Genomic DNA, 6,000 nt, shown 5'->3' with positions numbered 1-6,000 from the left:
GTGCCAAATAATTCATAATTTCAAATGTTTCTAAAAAAATTAACTGTACATTCAGAACTAGTGTTTGTCAATTAAAACATCGAAAATAATAATTCCCAGTCATAAATTTTAACTTGAGATATAGCATATTACATATAAAATTATATGAAATTTTTCAGAAAACATCTAAGATAATACTGACCCGTCCAAAATCTGAAAAACATTACTGGTATCAACCGCTACTGTTGAGGAAAAGTAATGCTAGAGGAGGATATCCCATTACAAGAGGTCCTAGAACACTTCCCTGTGGTACTGTTGTGTCTGTCTAGCCCCATTACAATATTTTCAAAGAAAATGGGAAGTAGCCGATCCTGTACTCAATGCTACACAAATCTGCGCTGGTTTACAGACAAGAGATTGAATTTTTCCAGGAAATTTGTAATTCTCTGATTCATGACTGTCTCTATTACTTTTGAAAATATAGATAACAAAGCTATTGGTCTATAATTTCCCATTTCATATATATTGCCATTTTTATATAGTGGATTTCTTTTTGAAATTGTTAATCTTGAGGAAGCACTCTTTCTGATAATGCTATGTTAATGATGTGTGAGAGCAGTTCTGATATGACACTAGTATAGTTTATTCTGACTGAAGCAGGTACTTTGCCAGTCCCTGAAGACATTTTATTCATCTTTGTTTTTATTATTCTTAGACCTTTGGATTTATTGTTGGACATATCAATATTGAATTGACATTTGTTCTCTTGGAACAGAGGTTCCACTACTCCTAAGGCTGTTTTTACTTAGGTTGACTCTTGTATTTATGAGGTAGTCATTTATATAATTTGCAAGCATAAGACTTCTGAGTAACAAGCAATGAACATCTTTTAAAACAAAGTCCTCTTAACTTGTAACATTTTTGTTTATTTCTTTATTTTACTACAACTGTTTTGCTTCGTTGTGTTTTCTGGTGCTAAAATTACTTTGGCATTGTCCATTGTTTTACCTTCTTTAATCACCTTCCTACAAATGTTCTTCTGTGTCTCCACATAGTCTGTGAAGTGTTTATCTTTGTTGTCTTTTTTTATTTGACTGAGATGGTTTAGAGTTTGACTAGATACTTTGATAGCAGGTGATATCCACTGGCTGTAGTTCCTTCGCATGACATTGATTTTTGTAAGTTTTTTCGAAAAACACACCTCAAATAGGCACATGAAAGTACTAGAAAAAGCAATTATGCATCATCAGTTGTTGTTTTTGAAAATAAATTTCCCAGGTTTCCTGTATTACATCTGAATATAAGTATCAACTTTTTCTTTGCAGAAATGCCTTTTATATTCCCACTTTTATTTTATTACCTTGGGTAAAGAAGAATTTATAATGTGATGAGTGTGTTGAGACCTAAAAGACAGTATAACAGTGGAACACAGGAGATGACATCACATGTGCTGGACTGCTGTTGAAATTGCTCATCAATATTTTATAAAGTTTTAGTCTTCAGTTACCTATTTTAAAGTTTATTTGTGTTATTATTTGCTGTAAAAGTAACTTATTAGTGGATTTTCATTAATCTCAGTCTTTCTTCCTGTGTTATTGACTCAAGTGGTCTATTATTTGAGAGTGTGCTTACATCATTCGTCTAAGACTCCCGCCTCAGTAGTGTGTTTACATTTTGCGTTGTGCACTGCAGGTGTAGAGGTTATAAAGCTAAGTACTGACAAACTTATTTGTGCACTGTTATACAGTTATTAAATTTAATAGTTTTCAGTGGTGTTTCATGCCATTTGTGGTGAAATAACTATTTAATAAACTTCTGGAAACATTCACTTACTGCGTTTTTTAGAGTTTTATATGCATTGAAGTCATTTACTAAATTTTGTTCTTTAGTTTTCAACTGATGTTTCGTATTGTTTCTAGTGAAATATTTCAGTAAATTTTTATTCAGTGTTTTAACTTTGTTTAGTGTTCCAGTGGTCGTTTTAATTTTTTGGTTTTAGCTAATAATTTTGTGATGTTTCATTGGTATTGGTACTAGCTGCAGTGTAGTAATATTAATACAAGTAGCTGCTTTCTTAGTAGACAGATAATTTCAAGACTGCTATCCGTAGTTCTATAAATAGTTCTACTGGTGTAACTGAACTTTGGTAACATAGACGTATACTTTCTTTCAATAACTGTAAAATTTTACCATGAGTCGGAAGTGTGGGCTCTATCTTAGGTTTGTAAGTAGTGCATTATGGTGTGGGATTTGTTCAATGTATTTTCATTGGGGGAAATGCGATGGGGAAGCCAGTGGGCATTCTAGTGAGATCTTTTCCTGGGAATGCAGAGTCTGTAGTAGAAATAAGTTGATAGAGGAGCAGGAGTGTAAGATCTGTGCCCTTCAGGTGCAGTTAAAACACACAAAGGAGGAACTAGATAGGTCAAGGATGGCGAAGGGTGGTGGGGAATTGGAAATGGAAGTTAGCAAGAAGGCAGCTAGGAAGAGGAGGTATTAAAGGAGTTATACTTTGTTGTATATGCAATAGATTTGACCAACTGTCAGAGTTGAGTGGAGAGGAGCCTCGTCTAGCTGTAGATGTAGGGAGCATGCAGCAGTCTGCAGCAATTAGGAGGCCTAGATCAGTTGCAAAGTCTAACAGAAAGAAGAAGGTGCTGCTGCTAGGTAGTTCTCACAGTAGAGGTGTGGGCTAGCAGTTGCAGGAAGTGTTGGGGAGTGAGTACCAGGTCACCAGCATTGTGAAGCCAAGTGCAGGGTTGGCTCAAGTGACTGAGAGCATAGCGGAGTTATGTAGGAGTTTTATGAAGGAGGATCAGGAATGATTGTGGGTGTAACAGGGAACAGTCTTGATAGGGACAGAGAATATGATATAGGTGTTGACCTGGTAAAGATAACTACTCAAACTGGTGGCACTAATGTGTATTTCATGCAACTGTTTCAGTGGCATGATCGGCCTCACCTTAATGTGGCTGTTAGGCTCGTTAACATGGGGCTGGGGAGAGTGCTGATGGCAGAGGGCATGGGACACATCGCAGTGGTGCCAGTTGGGTCTATCAGTAGATCGAGATTCACGAGACATGGCCTGCACCTCAGTAGGTATGGGAAGGGGAGGCTGGCAAATCTTATAGGTGACAGTGTAGTGGGTGGTGGTGGTGGTGGTGGGGTCACTCATGGAAAAATTCCTGTAGTAGTTGGTGTCAGAGCTGCACCTTTTTTAGATTTAAGTCAGCTGATAGGTATACCTGCTTAAAGGAAGTCCTCTAACTAAGGACTCTCCTTCCAAGGATGTAATGTTTCCAAGAAGAGAAGGAATTGGCATATTTCATCAAAATATAAGAGGTATTAGAAATAAAGTTAGTGAACTGCTTATAGATGTTGACTCTGAAATTATTGGTATATCAGAGCACCACTCAAATAATTTGACAATTCAGAGGCTACCTTTACCAGAATACAGATTAGCTGTTTTTTTTTTTTTCCAAGGAGTTCCTTGCAGGATGTGGGAGTGGCTATGTACATATAAAACACTATTCCATTTGAGTCCATAGACATATCACGACACTGCACTGAACAGATATTTGAATGTTGTGCCGGGCAGTTGAATTTAGTGAAACTAAACTTCTAATTGTTGTTGTTTATAGGTTCTCTAACTCTGACTTCAGAGCAATTCTGATCAAGCTAGAGGGTTCTTGATTCATTTTGTAGCAAGTGCCAGAAATTAGTTATATGTGGTGACTTCAATATTAATTTTGTATATGATGGTGCAAGAAAAAGGATGTAGGTAGATCTCATAAATTCATATGATTTGATGCAGACTGTGTTTTTTTTCCAGCTAGGGTGCAAGGGAACAGTAGCACAGCCATAGACAGTATTTTTATTCATTCTTCATTATTAGATGGGCATTCTATCAGTAAAAGGGTGAATGGCCTTTCAGACCATGACGCACAAATTTTAACACTAAAAGGCCTTAGTACTTAAACAAATGTCATATTTAATTAAAAACTATGTAGGAAAGGTAATACAACAGCAATAGAGACCTTCTTAAAGCTTGTCAAGGAAGAAGAGTGGTGGGATGTTTATAGTGCCGATAACATAGATGATAAATATAATGCTTTCCTTAACACTTTTCTCATGCTCTTTGAGAGTTGCTTTCCATTAGAATGTTCTAACAGGGTACTAGCAGTAACAGGCAGCCCGGGTGGCTGACTAGTGGGATAAGGATATCTTGTAGAACAAAGCGGGTATTATATCAAAATGTTAGAAGTAGTCACAATCAAGCTACATTAGCCCATTAAAAACAGTATTGTAAGGTGTTTAAAAACGTTATTTGGAAGGCAAACAGTATGTGGTATGCAAATGGAATAGCTAATTCACAGGATAAAATAAAAACCGTATGGTCCGTTGTGAAGGAAGTGTCTGGTCAGCAGCACAAGGTCAACGATATGAAGTCAGTTTGCAGTAAAAATATTTCTGTTACTGATAAATCAGATATATGTACAGTATTTAACAATCATTTTCTGAGCATTGCTGGTGAATTAAATAAAAATTAGTTTCTTCAGGGAATCATATAACTTTCTTGGCAAATGCCTTTATGAGATTGATGTCTGAAATACTCCTCTGTGATACAGACAAGATGGAGACTGAGTCAATAATTAAATCACTGAATACTAAGGACTCTCATGGTTATGATGGAGTGTCTAGCAGAATGTTTAAGTACTGTGCTGCCCATGTTAGCCCTGTATTTAGTCATATTTATAATTTTTCCTTTAGGAATGGTCAGTTTCCTGAATGATTAAAGTAGTCAGTAGTAAAGCCGCTTTATAAAAAGGGAGAAAGTGACAATGTAGATAATTTTAGACCTATTTCTTTGCCATCAGTGTTTGCAAAAGTTATTGAAAAGGCTGTTTATGTAAGGATAAGGGATCATTTCATATCACACAATTTGCTATCAGATGTATCAGCTTTAGAAGTCATTTAACAACTGAAAATGCTATATTCTCTTTTCTCTGTGAGGTACTGAATGGGTTAAACAAAAGGTTTTGAATGTTAGGCATATTTTTTGATTTAACTAAGGTATTTGATTGTGTTGATCAGAAAATATTGTTCCAGAAGTTGGACCATTACGGAATACGGGGAGCAGCTCACAATTGGTTCACCTCTTACTTTAGCAACAGACAGCAAAAGGTCATTGTTCACAATGTTGATAATGACTGTGATGCTGGGTCTGAGTGGGGTGCAGTCAAGTGGCGGTGCCCCAGGGATCAGTGCTAGGGTCACTCCTGTTCCTTTTGTGTATAAATGATATGCCCTCTAGTATTACAGGTAACTCTAAAATATTTCTGTTTGCTGATAACACTAGCTTGGTAGTAAAGGGTGTTGTGTGTGACATTGGCTCAGTTTCATATAGCGCAGTACGTGATGTAAGTTCATGACTTGTAGAAAATAAACTAACGCTAAATCATGGTAAGACTCAGTTTTTACAGTTTCTAACATGCGGTTCAACAAAACCTGATGTTTCAATTTCACAGAATGGGCATATGATCAGTGAAACTTAACTGTTCAAATTTCTAGGTGTTCGATTGATAGTAAGCTGTTGTGGAAAGCCCATGTTCAGCATCTTGTTCAAAGCCTTGATACTACCATTTTTATTTATTCATATGGTATCTAAAATGAGTGATCATTTAACACAAAAATTAGTCTACTTTGCTCATTTTAGTCGTTTATGTTGTATGGTATTATATTTTTGGGTAACTCTTCACATTCTAAAAGGATATTTTTGGTTCAGAAACTGGCGGTTTGGGCAATAAGTGGTGTAAGTTTACAAATCTCTTGTCGACCCCTGTTCACGAGTCTGGGTATTTTGACATTGGCCTCTCAATATACATATTCCTTACTGTCATTTCTTGTTAACAATATTAGCTAATTTCCAAGAATAAACAGCTTTCACTTGGTTAATACTCAGCAGGAATCAAACCTGCATTTGGATTGGACTTCCTTAACTCTTGTGCAGAAGGGTGTGCA

This window comes from Schistocerca cancellata, chromosome 1 (genome assembly GCF_023864275.1).
Source record: "Schistocerca cancellata isolate TAMUIC-IGC-003103 chromosome 1, iqSchCanc2.1, whole genome shotgun sequence".
In the NCBI taxonomy this organism is placed as follows: domain Eukaryota; kingdom Metazoa; phylum Arthropoda; class Insecta; order Orthoptera; family Acrididae; genus Schistocerca; species Schistocerca cancellata.
The sequence above is the reverse complement of the archived record's forward strand: the minus strand, read 5'-3'. Positions refer to the sequence as shown.